The sequence below is a fragment of the Canis aureus genome, chromosome 30 (genome assembly GCF_053574225.1).
Source record: "Canis aureus isolate CA01 chromosome 30, VMU_Caureus_v.1.0, whole genome shotgun sequence".
NCBI classification, from domain to species: Eukaryota; Metazoa; Chordata; class Mammalia; order Carnivora; family Canidae; genus Canis; species Canis aureus.
In genome coordinates, this window is record NC_135640.1 from 25,436,140 (window position 1) to 25,451,372 (window position 15,233).

The 15,233-nt window shown below is 34.4% G+C and overlaps 1 long non-coding RNA gene across 1 annotated transcript in view; it reads right to left on the reverse strand.

Moving 5' to 3' along the window:
- The window catches only part of LOC144301617 (uncharacterized), a 41,546-nt gene that overhangs the window by 12,686 nt on the left and 13,627 nt on the right, over nucleotides 1-15,233 (reverse strand). The window lies entirely within an intron of this gene.

Sequence of the window (15,233 nt, forward strand, 5' to 3'; positions counted from 1 at the left end):
AGAATTAATGACATAAATACAACTAACACAAGATATGAAGCAGTACATGTTGAAGGATAAAGTCAAGAATTTTGTCAATAGCATATTCAATGAGATTCACATCATATTCAATGATTAACATCATATACATTTCATGGGGGTACTTACTGTGTAAAACACTGTCACAGATAGCAGACACACAGTCTCTTTATCTCAAGGAGTTCATATTCCTGTATATATGTGAAATTTAGCCTGATTATGAAACTGAACTGAGAGTAAAAATAAATCAGAACAGAAAAACTATCCTTGAAATATTGGGGTCAATATTGAGCATGGCTGCAATTTGAATAATCAACAGTGACTTATAAATTAGTTAAGACAAGTAAAGAGCAATTAGAAAAAAAAATTAAGAGTTTAAGGAATGTGTAATATATGTTAATTCGAGACTTACCACAAAGATCACATACCCTCAAAGAAAAAAGGACTATTGATCAGTCAAAGCTCAGTTTATTTTATTAAAAACATTTAGACATGGAAAACATCACCTTTATAAACTCTTAATAGTATTAAAGAGTGAGAAAAGGAAAGGATATTCATAGTTTTAACTTCCTGGACTCCAGGGGCATAATGTAGGACTTAGAAGACAAGAGAAATGATTGAGAGTTCATGTCAGAGTTCATGACATAATAGCTTAAGATTAGTGGACACAGCAAAGCCAAAGTCTGGAAACCAATCTTGGTGAGCCACTGTCCTGACATGCAAACTGTTTGTCCAAGTGAGCAGTTGGTTGCCATGATTAGATATCTATTTGCCCAGACAAGCCAACTTGGGTAAGTTGGTATGCAGATTTCCTGAAGTAAACAATTTTTTCACTAGTTTGCAGTCTTATCTCCCTAAGAATTTCCTGGGCAAATAGCTAGGTTTTGTTGACAGAGGTTGTCTTGGTACTGGGTCATTTTCCAGGTGAAGCTAGAGTATATATATATATATATATATATATATATATATATATATATTTGAGAGAGAGAGAGAAAGAGCACAAGCAGGGGCGGGGGGGGGGGAGTGCAGAGAGAAAAGGAGAAGCAGACTCCCCAATGAGCAGGTAGCCCAATGCAGAGCTCGATCCCAGGACCCTGACAGATCATGACCTGAGCCAAAGGCAGACACTTAACTGACAAAGACACTTAACTGTCTGAGCCACCCAGGCACCACCATTTTAGTGGTCATTCTGTAAGTATACAATCGATTCCACCCCAAATTTGATTTGGGTATTGAAACTGGTGACACAACACATATACCCAGATGATTAGAAAGGTTTATGACTTGAAGTCTCAGGGAAAGCAGAGTAAACCTCTTAAGCAAGTCCCAAATGGCTTAAAAGAGTAAGGAAAGAAGATTGGTTCAGATCTTTTACTGTGGTTGTAAAGTAGGGCTGACTTGAATAGACATTTCTTCAAAGAAGACATACCAATGGTCAACAGGTATATGAAAAGATGTTCAATATCACTAGTCATCAGGGAAATGCAAATTAAAATCACTGTGAGATATCGTAGGACACCTGTCAGGATGATTATTATCAAAAACTGTAAACAAACAAAGATACCAAGTGTTGATAAGGATGTGGGGAGATTTCAATCCTTCCACAGTGTGGTAGGAATACAAAATGAAACCCGTATGGAGGTTCCTCAAAAATAGAAAAATAGACCTGTCATATGACCCAGCAATCCCATTCTTGACAGATATCCAAAAGAATTGAAATCAGATCTCAGAGAGATATTAACATTCCCATGTCAATTGCAGCACTATTTACAATAGCCAAGATGTGGAAACGCCAAGTGTCTATCAACAGATGAGTGGATAAGGGAAAGGCGGTATATACCAATAAAGGAATACTATACGAACTTAAAAAAAGAAATTCTGCAATATGCAGCAACGTGGATAAACCTGAAGGACTTTATGCTAAGTGAAATAAGCCAGTCACAGAAAGACAAATACTGCATGATTCCATACATATGGATATTTAAAATAGTCAATATCATAGAGTCAAAGAGTGAAGTAGTAGTTGCCAGGGGGCTGAGGAAGGGAAACCTGGGGAGTTTCCTAATCAATGAGCATAAAGCTCCAGTTATATAAGATGAATAAGCTCTAAAGATCTGCCATACAATTTTGTACCTATAGTCAACAATAATGCATTATATACTTAAAAGATTGTAGTAAGAAGGTAGAGCTTATGTTAAGTTTCTTAATACAGTAAAATAAAGGTCTTTTTTTTAAATAAGAAAATAAAGTGCCAAAAGACATGAAAATAAAAATGCAGTTAAAGTGAATTTCTTGAACAGGGGCAGGAACTTACATGGTCTGGGTCTCCCTCTAGCACCAAAGGAGTGAGCACCCAGATTTTCTTATCAGTTTGCCCAAGAGTGGAGCAGAAGAGCAAGAAGAAGCCTGGAGACTTAAAAGATGTTAGTAGTCAAATATCAAAAAAATATAGTAAGACTTCCTATTATGTCCTGATCCATTTTCAGCCAAAAATGTAACTTGGGAATGTTGAATAGCTCTATAAAGTTTAGGCATCACTCATCAAGAAAGATCCAGGAGATAAATCTCTTGGTAACAATATCACCACAGAGATCTAAAGTAAAAGAGTTTGAGATTGAGCATAAATGGGGCATCATTTTTTTGTAAGCTTTATAAAAACAAGACAGTTTTGGAATATACACCATTAATTCCTTAATTCTTTACCAAACTCTAATTTGCAAAAGTTTGGTTAAAAAAAATCTAGCAAATAGGAACTGTCCACATGGATTGTTTCAGTGCAGAAACAAAACTCCCACCCTACATATGTCATGATTTCTGGATCTCTGGCCTCTTATGTTTGCCATCTGAAAAAGTCACTTAGGAAACTTGCAGATTTGTTACAAGAAACTGGTACATAAGAAAAACAAGCACCAAAATGAAAGAACACAAACCCAATAGTCTGTTCATGACACATTTTAGCCAAAGTATGATCAAATACTGCCCAGGTATTAATATTTATATTAAGGAGCGATAGGGGTTGGAAAAGGCAATATTAAGAATAGGGACCTTATCATTGTCAAGAAGTATCATGTCTCTATAAAGAAGTCACGAATATTAAACAAGCATAAAAAAGAAAAAGTTTTGTCATTTGCAGCAACATGGAAGGACTTAGGAAGCATTAAGTGAAATAAGTTAGAGAAAGACAAGTGACATGATCTCAGTTATACATAGAATTTAAAAAACAAAGAAAGAAACGAACCAGAAACAAACTCTTAGGAACAGAAAACAAACTGGTGGTTGGTAGAGGGGAAAGGGGTAGGAGGACAGGTGAAATAGGTGAGGGGATCAAGAGGTACAAACTTCTAATAAATAAATAAGGGGCACCTGAGTGGCTCAGTGGTCTGCCTTTGACTTAGGTGGTGATCCCGGGGTCCTGGGATTGAGTCCCTCATTGGGTTCCTCACAGGGAGCCTGCTTCTCCCTCTTCCTGTCTCTGCCTCCTTCTGTGTGTCCTTCATGAATAAATAAATAAAATCTTTAAAAAATAAATAAATAAATAAGTCATTGGAATGTAAGGTACAACATAGGGAATATAGTTGATAATATTTGAATAATTTTGTATAATGACAAATGGTAACTACATCATTGAGATGATCATGTAATATATAAAAATATTGAATCAATGTGTTGTAAACTCAAAACTAATATAATATTTTATGTTAATGATAATTCAAAAATATTTTATCTGCAAAAAAAGGAATAGAGACTATCACTATCAAAAGGTATTATGTGTCTGTAAAAAAATCACAAATGTTAAACAAGGAAATGGAAGGAAGATATCTAAGAAATAAAGGGACACAAAAGCACAAAGATTAAGGCATAGCAATCCATAGCTCTGTTTATCTTGTTCTACAGAACTTGGGCAGTAGGGGTCTACTTCAAGCTGTGAGTGAGCTACGTGATTAGATAGTATCATGTAGAAGCTGTCTCTTTTCTGCAGTCAGATACTTCTGGAAGCTTCTCCCCAAATCCTCAGTTTGAGTTCTCTTACTGATACAGTTCCTATAATTTGAAGATGACTGATGTTTATTCAATTGAGGGATGTGAATCCAAGGATCAACACCCTAACAGCCACTCAAGGCTCAGGGGCAGACATCCTTGAATGTCTTTTCCAGACTGTAAATTGTGAAGAAATTATTTCAGAGGATATTCACAGAAAAAGTTTCTGCTATCTTTTAGTAATATGATCACAGGAGGCCTTTAAAATATTTTACTATATTAGTCTTTATTAAGGCAGCCTCTGGGATTGGGAATGATATTCAAAGAGTTCAAAGTTTCTGAAAGCTGGTTCAAGTTTAAAAATTCCATTTGTCCTTTCTAACGCATCTGAAGATTGACAGTGACATGGACATTGGAATTAATGTAATGACTTACAAAACTCCTTAACAGTTTTGGTGCAGTGAATGCTGCTATCTATCCTCAGAAAAAGAGCACTGAGATGCCTTAAGAGAGGAAATTAAAAGTCAAACAAATTTTTTAAAAAGTGAAACAACTTTTTTTTCTTATCCCTGTAACAGCTGAGCCTTTTATCCATCTTGACTATAAATATGTAATAAACAAAACATATTAATAACCCCAATTGCTGGAGCAATTGTTTAAAATTCATTTGAAGGTGCTCAAAGAAGCTTTAAGGGTTTGACTCAGTCTCTATCACACCTTCACAATTTGTCGGCATAAGGATGCCTGGATGGCTCAGCGGTTGAGCATCTGTCTCCCTTTGGCTCAGGTCCTGAATGGAGTCCCTCATCGGGCTCCTAGCAGGGAGCCTGCTTCTCCCTCTGCCTCTGTCTCTGACTCTCTCTCGCTCTCTCATAAATAAATAAAATCTTAAAAAAAAAAAAAAAAAACTTGTCTGCACGGTGTTGCAGGCACCTAGGACATTGACAACAGCCACTCTTGACTATGCATTTAAAGTTTCTGCAGAATATTGTTCTAATATTTTTTAAGTTAATTCTAGACCCAACATGGGGCTCAAACTCACAACCTCAAGATCAAGAATTGTGTACTCTACAGACTGAGCCAGCCAGGCACTCCTCAGAATATTGTTTTAAGATAACAGCAAGTGTATACCTACTGTGAAGATAATATTGAAGAGCCTTGTTCAATATAGTATGTTAACAAACATTATGAGAACGGGGGAGAATAGGATCTTATTTTAAGACATAACATAAAATCAATCCATGAAAATATACTCAATAGTTACCTTGCAAGTAAGAATATGTTACAAATAGTAGGAGCATTGAAAAAACTCCTCAGAGCCTTTATACTCTAAAATATAGTATGAGTATTTCTGGTTAATAAGATCATTGAAACCTAGGGAGACTTGGGTGGCTCAGTTGGTTAAGTGCCTATCTGCCTGTGGCTCAGTTCATGATCTCAGGGTTCTGGAGTCCAGCCCCTGAATCGAGCCCCTGCATTAGGCTCACTTCTCAGCAAGAAGTCTGCTTCTCCCTCTCCTACTGCCTCTCCCCACAGTTTGTACACTCTTTCTCTCAAATAAATAAATACAATCATTTAAAAAATCATTGAAACCTATGGGGAAAACATAGACAACTATTGTACCAATATGTGTGTTTAAATTTTAGTATATTTTTAGCTTTAAAAATGTGCAATCACAGATGCCTGGGTGGCTCAGTAGTAGCACATCTGCCTTTGGCTCAGGTCATGATCCCAGGGTTCTGGGTTTGAGTCCTCCATTGAGCTCCCAGAGGGGAGCCTGTTTCTCTCTATGTCTCTGCCTCTCTCTCTGTGTCTCTCATGAATAAATAAAATCTTTAAAAAAAAGTTCAATCACTGAAATGTATTTATATTAACACATTTTACTTATACAAAATTAATCTAGAAAACGTAAACTTCCTTTGAAATTTGTTTATTTTTAAAGATTTTATTTATTTCAGACAGAGAGACAGAGAAAGAGAGAGGAAGAATGAACAGGGTGGGTAGTGGTGATGGGGGGTGGTGGGAGTGAGGCAGAGAGAGAAGCAGACTCCCTGCTGAGCAGGAAGGCTAAGGTAGGGCTCAGTCACAGGACCCTGGGATCATGACCTAAGCCAAAGGCAGTCGTTTAACTGAGCCACCCAGATGCCCCTGTTAAGATTTTTTTTTAATCCTAAATTCTTTAAACCAAAATATGGAGAATGTCAAGCAAATCTACTAATTTACATTATGCATTGTTTTAAAAGGTAAAGGGTTAAAGTTTCGTATTTCTTGGTAGCTTTTTGTTTTTAAGATTTTAATTATTTATTCATGAGAGTGAAAGATAGAGACAGAGACATAGGCATAGGGAAAAGCAGGCTCTCTATGGGGAGCCCAAGACTGGACTCAATCTGGTGGGATCACGCCCTGAGCCTAAGGCAGATACTCAACCACTGAGCCACCCAGGCATCCCTTTTGGTGGTTTTCTCAGAAAATCCAAAAGTAGTTTAAGACCTTAATTATAAGGATCCAAGATATCTTAATAATTCTACTGTTTGGAATTTATGACATGAGACAGGAGTTGTCAGAAGAAAAAAGTTATGAATCTAAGCTATAAATATCTAACGTAAGAAATAACTAAAGGTGAAAATTGAAAATGCATAGAAATGACAATGATTGGAAATTTTTAACTTTTGTGGGCATCTGGATGGCTTAGTTGGTTAGGTATTTGACTCTTGATTTCAACTCAAATCATAATCTTGGGGACCATGGGATCGAGCCCCTTATGGGCTCCAAGCTCAGTAAGGAGTCTGCTTGTCTCTCTGCTCCTCCCTCTGCTTCTCCCCCTGCTCTCTCTCTCATAAATTAATTAGTTAATTAAAAAATCTTTTTTAAAAAAATAAACTTTTATTTTTCAAGAATAAGAATTTTTCTAAAATAATTCAGAAGTATGTCAAAAATTTAAAGATTAGAGGGAATATTTTAAATGATGAAATTGAAATGATGTGAAATGATTTTTGCTCATTTTATTTACTTAAGAGTCAATATATAAAGCTACCTGGGTAAGTTTAGTTAACTAATAGCTGATGCTTATTATCAAGCCAAATTATTTTCTTTCATTATTACAACAGAAATCATTTGAGATGAGCCCTTCATTATTTTGGTAATCTTAATAAAGATAAAAGATTCATAAAGATAAAAGGCTGGTTTAATCAATAAGTGAGATAATAAAATTCAGTAATAGTAGATTTTTAGTTTTACCAAAATATTAGCTAATCCATGGGATCTAGTTACACACTAAATAAGGGACAATGCAAAAAAAGAAGAAAGAAGAAAGAAGAAAGAAAGAAGAAGAAGAAGAAGAAGAAGAAGAAGAAGAAGAAGAAGAAGAAAAGGAGAAGAACAAGGAGAAGAACAAGTAGGAGAAAAGGAAGAAGAAGAAATATTGCAGCTCTTAAAAATAGGGAGCTTGGATTATCAAAGAGAAGAAGCTACCTTCCTTGATTTTTTTTTTTTTGATCCAGGAAATTTTAAAAACTTTTTTTCTTATTTTATCTATTTCTTTAAATCTTGCTTTCAGCAACATTGCATCTGTTATATTGATCCCTATAATAAAGCAAAAACAAAGAAATAAAATATTCTGGGTGTTAAAATTCAGTTTGTGGGAATATATCTAGAAAATATTACTCAACCAAAAGAGCCCTAAAGTATAATCAACGAAGTGAGGTGGCCTCTAATGGCTTCAGCCAGACCTCACTGTTGTGTTATGATGCTGCAACATGAGTCTACTGGCTAGGACTTCCCAAGGTCCGGATGATACTCGAGGCTACTTGATCTCTACCTTCACTTACTGAATCTGCAAGGAATGCTATCAATTACTCATTCAGCCATTTTGCAAACATCCTTGAAGTCCTTGCATGCACTTGTACCTTTGTAGCTGAAGGGAGATATGAAGAAAGATATCTCACTCCTTGCATCCAAACACTCCAATCATCTACTTTTCAGATATGTAAGCTTCTCTAATGTGATGCAATCAAACTGTAAGAGGGATAGACAGAGTGAAGGCGATGACAGGCAACCAGTCTGAGTGTGGATGGAGGGATGGCTCTTAGAGGGAGTGCTTGAAGTGAGTCTTAAGTGCAGGAGCTGTCCAGGAGACTCTGGAGAATGGAGATCACCTCAGTAGGAACTCCACAAAATCACATAGGCATTTGAGGTGATTGACCCACTATTGAATTTTAGAGATGGTCTTCAGGTAAGTTTCTCTTAATTAGGTTTCATTTTGGGAATTGAAATTTTGTGAAGCTGCGAGTAAGCGGTGAGTAGCAGAGCTGTGAGGAAAGCCGGGAAGCAAATGTTAAAAACAACACAGGGTCTGATTTTATCTGTATTACCAGAAAAAGCTGGTCATTTGTGTTTTTTTTTTAACATAATTATTGCTACTCCAGATCGTTCTACAAAGATAACAAATTATCAAGTGGCTATAAAATACTCTCCCAAAATATTTCAAGTTGAGAAAAATAGGAAATAAAGAAGGTGCATGTTCTGACTGAATATGTCATGCTGCCCTGACCAAAATCTCATTTTTTAAGTACCAGGGATGTATCTGCTTTTTCACATTTAAATATGCAAAAAGAAATGCAGAGACTATAGTGATAGGACAATAAAGTCATGTTGAACTTCTCACACAATTGCTTTTGTTATGTTCAAAGCAGTTATTCTTGCTGTCAGCAGGAATAAAATATACTACCATTGAAGAGTGCAAAAAAAAAAAAATCAAATGTGTTCCTGGGAATTACAACATAAACTGAATGCAAATAACCTCACAATTTCTAAGACCTGTCTCCTATTTGGTACTGCTGATGCTTCAGTTTTAATTTGTTGAGGTTTTCTGGTTTGTTTTTAATTTCCTAAAAATTGAAGCAGAATCTATCAGCTTAAGTTTAAAAAAACTGTGTTAAAACTGTGGCCCTGAGGTGAGAGGGTGGGGAGGGGTGGAGTGCAAGGGTGGAATATTACTAGTGCACTTAATAAAAATATTTCTTTCTAAAAATGAAAAGCAAATTTTACAACATATAGTCTCTTGAAGACTAATGTTTGGATATAGGCTTCATAGGCCAAAGTCTTTTGGTGTTGTGACAGTGTATCTCACAAAGGGGCATATGGGTCCTTCAACAAAATATGTGACTCCTAAAGACCTCTCATTTATTTATGCAAATATTATTTAAAAATCAGGTAATGATCTGTTTGAAATTCTAATTTTGCTTATGGTTGTAACTACTTCACCAACAACAAAGTCTTATCCAGGTCTAAGATCATTTATTGTTTTAAAAAAGTAGTAACTAATAATACACACTCTAATTATAATAACATATGCACAAATTTAAATATCCATATAATCCATAATTTTTTGAGAACACAATACTCTGTGGGATTGTAAAGAAAATGTTTTTTATATTTCTGCATAGTTAAAGCTTTCTGGGTAAATCTTATAGAAATTTACAATATGACAAAATTTAAAAGCATAATTTATGACTGATTTAGATTGTAAGAGAATTCCGTAGAAATTTATCTGGAAGGTTGGGGATTTGTAAACTAGGACCATAAAGATATAGTACAAAGATGTTATAAAGCTAAAGGCAGTGATCTTATCTTCCTCCTGGAGAAATTTATACTTACTGAAGGGTTAGAGCAAAATCATCCTTCCAAAGGAGCAAAGCACCCAGTTTCTTTTTTTCTGGGTTCCTCACATATTATAGAAACCAGTATACATAGGATAACATCTGAATTTCATTGTTTTACTACAGCATTGAGAAATTAAGGCACTGGGAAACCACATGCTTTGCCATGCGTAAATAATATTCGCTGCCTTAAAATTTTTTGTGGGCATTTAGAATAATATTAATAAATATGGATATTAAAAAATCTTACTCTCTCACCCATTTTCCAAGATTTACCTTATTAACTGTTTCTTCTCATTTTGATTTCCTTAATTCAAATACAAATTTTGTACTGCTTATTTAGGTACAAAATCAATTAGGTAAGTAGAAACCAGCTGACATCTTTCAGTGGTTATAATACAAGAAATTAAAAGTATTTGTAACTGTTGTAAAAGATGGGGAGAAAAAAATCTGGAACAGAGTTAATGAAGACAAGTGGGTCATATTTGCTCATCCCAAAGGATCTCTGATAGCTTTCTAACTATGAATGCAGAAGAGGTATGGCATGGGAAGAACTTAGCATGCCAGACTAATTATCAACTAGTAGGCTTTATTGAAAGGTAATCTTATGGCAAGTAGGATCTCACACATTTTCTCTACAACCACTTTTTGTGGAGAATAACATACTGAGTAAAAGAAATCATATCTGTCTGTATGAGTTCTAATATCAGGTGGAAAGAGGGACTGAAGTTTCTACCATTCTGTAAGCAGACTTTCATTGAATTCACTTATTGTCAACCATCTAACTTATTGTTGATTTCCATGACAACTGGTGTTCCTGAGCTGTTGTCCTGAATGGTTTATTTCCTTAGAAGATACAATTATGGTCAGAGACTGGGGAAGGGCTAGAGTGAGGAAAGAAAGGGAGAGTTAGTTGTCTGGCTTCTGGGTTGGAGAAGAGCTCAAGGGTCTACTATTTTTTATAAAAATTTCTACTGTCCACTAGTTTTCATCCCAAAACTCAGCATCCCTTCTCTTTCTTCCATGGTAAAACTTGTAACAAATTCAGAGCCTGTGAGTTCATTATTCATTAATTTCCCTTTGGATAATCTGAGTTGGTTAAGAGTTGCAGCTTCCATTCCACTCAAACAAGAGTTGAGGTCTCAGGTTTAGACTGTCATTCAAAGTAAAAGGCACAGAGCTTTTAAAAATAAAAGCATAAGTACTGAAAATCATTTTCTCTTCCATTTTTGACCCAAATCTCTCTGTTTAATCAAGAATTCTTTATCCAAACATTTAACCTGGTCAGTTTATCTATGAATTTGTGACCCTTTGGAAGAATACAAGTCATAAAGTTTTCATTTTTTGATTGCGATTTTGAGAGTCAAAAAGAAACAGTTTCTGGCTTCAAAGCATAAACCATCCACACAAAGATTTACACTAGAGAGCTTGTACTAAGGAAGAAAAACATTTAAATAACCCACATGATAATTCAAATCATTAACTCTTAGAAAACTCCAAGCCCAGTGATTTTAAATGTGTCTGGGCAATTTAGCAAAACACACCAAAGCTCTGTTAAGTAGATAATTTTATTGTTCCAACATTTTATTAGCTTAACAGATCTATTTGTTTGAAAAGACCCTGCAGCCTTGTAAAAGGCATTTCATTTTGTTTACCGTAGCTGACTGCCATTATGCAACTATTAAATTGTCATTTTACTCCAGTGTGTATTTTACCTGATAAATATGAATTATAGTAATAGGTAGACAGGTGTAATTGATGGGGTGTTCAATTTCTTTATTTCATAATACAAGAGTAACCAAAAGTCATACTTGGATGTTTACTATAACTGTAGTTTTTTCAAACCCTCATTTTAGTTTTTATTTTAATATGAAAAAAAATTAGGCTATTTTTACATCTATAATATTTATGCTGTCAGAGGCATGACAAAACATTTAACAACATAGTGAGAATTTTTCAACCACTCAAGAAGTATTTGGTTGATTCTTAAAAGTTTAACTGCAAAATTTGATTTACTAAAAGTGAGCCAAAAAAGGCTGAAAGAGAGCCACAAACACAGTTTTTTAAAAAGTCCTTTTTGTAGTCCATGGAGAATATAAAATAAAACTTGTGATTTCACTGTTGCTAATTTTAAAACCAAAGCTATATAATTCAACTGCATATTTAACTGTGCTACTAAAGATTTTTCTTTCTATTCTCTTTACCTGTGTTAAGTAAAATAAACATGTTCAGGGTGAAAAGGAAGAAAGGACAGAAGATGAGAGCTAATACAGAGGACAAGTAGTATTTGTGATAAAGTTCTTGGTGTTGAATATGAAAAAATGAATCCTACACCTATTATTTTATGTGATGAGAGGAAAATTGTATGAAACTCAATGTCAGTCCTTTCCTGAGCAAGATACTAACCCTGCTGTGTGGACATTCCCTCATCTGTCAAAGTGGAACAGCAGTAGGATCTACTCATGGATTTGAAGTGGACAATGAAGGAGTATAAATCTGTAAGGCAGTTCAAGCAGCATGTGGAAATTGGTGTCATATAAGCATTAAATAGAATTTAATTCTCACAAACTTATAATTAATTGAGGAAAATATAAAATAGATAAGTATGGGATCCTAGAATTCTGACACATGGCGTTTAAGTAAGCAATAGCTCATGGACATAACCAGGAACGAGTTATTGAGAATATTAGTTATCCAGAATCAGAAATGTAATACTGGTATAAAGTTCATTCATCATGTATGAATATTTGTATAAATATATATTCAAATATATCATACACATCCACACTTCCTATATCTGTTCATGGAGACCTGTCCGCAATAAACTCTGAGAGATCAAAAATTCCAGAGCAATCAAAAGACTTCTTGACTACTGAAGTAAAGCTACTGAAAACATCGGAATTAGAAGTTTTAGAATAGGTGTCTAAATCAATTCCATTATTACCATATATTCTTTGAGTCACTACTGTATAAATATTCCCTACTCAAATACATGTCAGCCATAGCACAGCATTTTTTTTAATCTTTTCAACTACTGAGAGAGTAGCTAAGGACTAGAAATAATTTTGAGCCCAGGTAAATGAGAGTTTTTGTTTTTTGAAGCAACACCCAGAAAGCCACTATTAGATTTAATTGCCAATATCCAGGAACATAAAATCCTTAAAGGGTATAAAAAGTGGAAGCAATAACTTTAGAAATAAAGCCACTATTACCCCTGAAAAGGTTTAGTAAACAAAGAACATCTATACCTGCCCATTAGTTATTGATGACTATTTGATGTGAACTTTATGAGCAATAAACCAGAAACACAGGTTTATTTGGTTCTTTACTATACTTATATTAGCTCATATGTCAAATAAAAAAAAAAACAGAATGTAATCTAATGTTTTCACCTTTATGAAAGTGTTGAAAAAATATTATGATAGATTGAAAGCAAGTAGATTACTCTTTTCTATCTGCTCTGTAGGGTATGAAAAATGTGTTGTTATTCAGATAACTTCAGGATTCCTCCAGCTTTGTTTCCTCTTAAATATTTACGTAATTTTTTACACAATGTTCTCAGAAGAATGTATCATTAATTTTCTTTATCCAGAAGAGCTGCAACCTTACCTGCTATATTTACAATGGACACTCTGAATATTTCAGGCCCAACATATACTTCCCTTCTATAATCCTCCTCTTTTATAGGTAAGATTGGCCAATATGGAAGGCAGCATTCAGCTAATTCCAAGTATTCTGGAGGATTAGAATTATATATAATGACTTCTTTATGCTACAAGTTTTCAGACATCTTGGAAATTTTCTCATTATATATTTTAGATTTTAACTGAATCTTTGTGGAATACAAACATTTTATATCAAATTAAAAAGCAAACATTAGGGGGATCCCTGGGTGGCACAGCGGTTTAGCGCCTGCCTTTGGCCTAGGGCATGATCCTGGAGACCCGGGATCGAATCCCACATCGGGCTCCCGGTGCATGGAGCCTGCTTCTCCCTCTGTCCATGTCTCTGCCTCTCTCTCTCTCTCTCTCTCTCTCTCTCTCTCTCTGTGACTATCATAAATAAATAAAAATTAAAAAAAAAGCAAACATTATGTAAATCAAATTTGAGTATATTACAAACAAACATAGAAAGTAAATATAATAAATGATCTAGTCAAGAGGGTTCCTTCTACCACAGTAACTTTGAGAAATGAAATCAAAGTTGTGTGTAAATTAATTGCTTTAGACTTTTATATATTCGAATAGTCAATTCTGAAAGACATTATTTAGGATAAGTTGCAACTCGCTCTCTGAAACTTTATTTCCTCTGGTGTTAGATGAGAATTACTGACTACATCCCTCCTCCTCAAAGGATTAACATTGGCACCAGTATGAGTAAGAATCTCATGGTCTACCAAAGACCTAATGAATCATAACTTTTACAGTATCTATGGATGATTCACACAAGCTTTAAGCTTGAAACCTTAAAGTTGAAAATCACCAGCTCCTTAACATTGTATACTTATGCGATTCTTTGAATTCCTGAAATGGAGAGTTATAGGGAAAGATATTCTCCTTCTGTGATGACGCTGAATAAAGGTGAATAACAAGTTTTGCACCAATAAATATAGCCAAGTTGTATCTGAATCTTTGGGTTCAAGCACTTTAGTTAACATGTAATTTGAGGCACACATCTGTGCCATACTACCCACATTATTTTAAGGGTAAGAGAACTTTTTGTGGAGGGAAAAATGCATTTTATAAGAAAAAACACTGAGAGACTTTGGATATATTTATTTTCTCTATTTTATTCCTATTTTTAGTATCACTTAATTTTGCTCTAAATTTTATTTTTCATTTTCTTCTGCTTGCTTTATTTTTAACTCATTCCTCTTTGTCTTGCTTGTTAAGACAAAAGGTAAGATTATTGATTTTACATACTTCATCTTTTCTAATATATGCACTGAATGCTAAAAGATTTCCCTTAAATAGAGCTTTTAACACATCTCACACATTTGATAAATTATATATTCATTTTAGTTTAGTTCAAACTATTTTTAATTTTTCTTGAGACTTCTTTGACCCATGTATTATTTAAGTAGATAAGTTTTTTAATCTCCAAATATTTTAGCATATTCCAGTTATCTTTCTGTCATTGACTTCTAGTTTAATTTTATCTTTACCAGAGAACATATTTTGTATGATTTCCATTTTTTAAAACTTGTTATGGTCTGTTCAATGCCCAGAACTTATTTTAGTAGATATTCCATGTGAGCCTTAGAAATGTGTGTGCTGCTATTGTTGGATGGAATACTCTATAAATGCCAATTAAAGTCATATTATATGTTCCTATTAAAAAACAAAAACAAAAAACAAAACTGTATGTCCTTGCTAATTTTATTCCTGATTGATTTATTAATTATTGAAAAAGGACTGCTGATATTTTCAACTATGGTAGTATGTTTGCCTATTTCTCCTTACAGTTCTATTGTCTTTTACCTTATGTATTTTGATGATCTCTTGTAAAATGTATAAACACTAATAATTGCCATGTCTCTTCATAAAAATGTACTTTATCATTATGTAATTCCTTTATTTA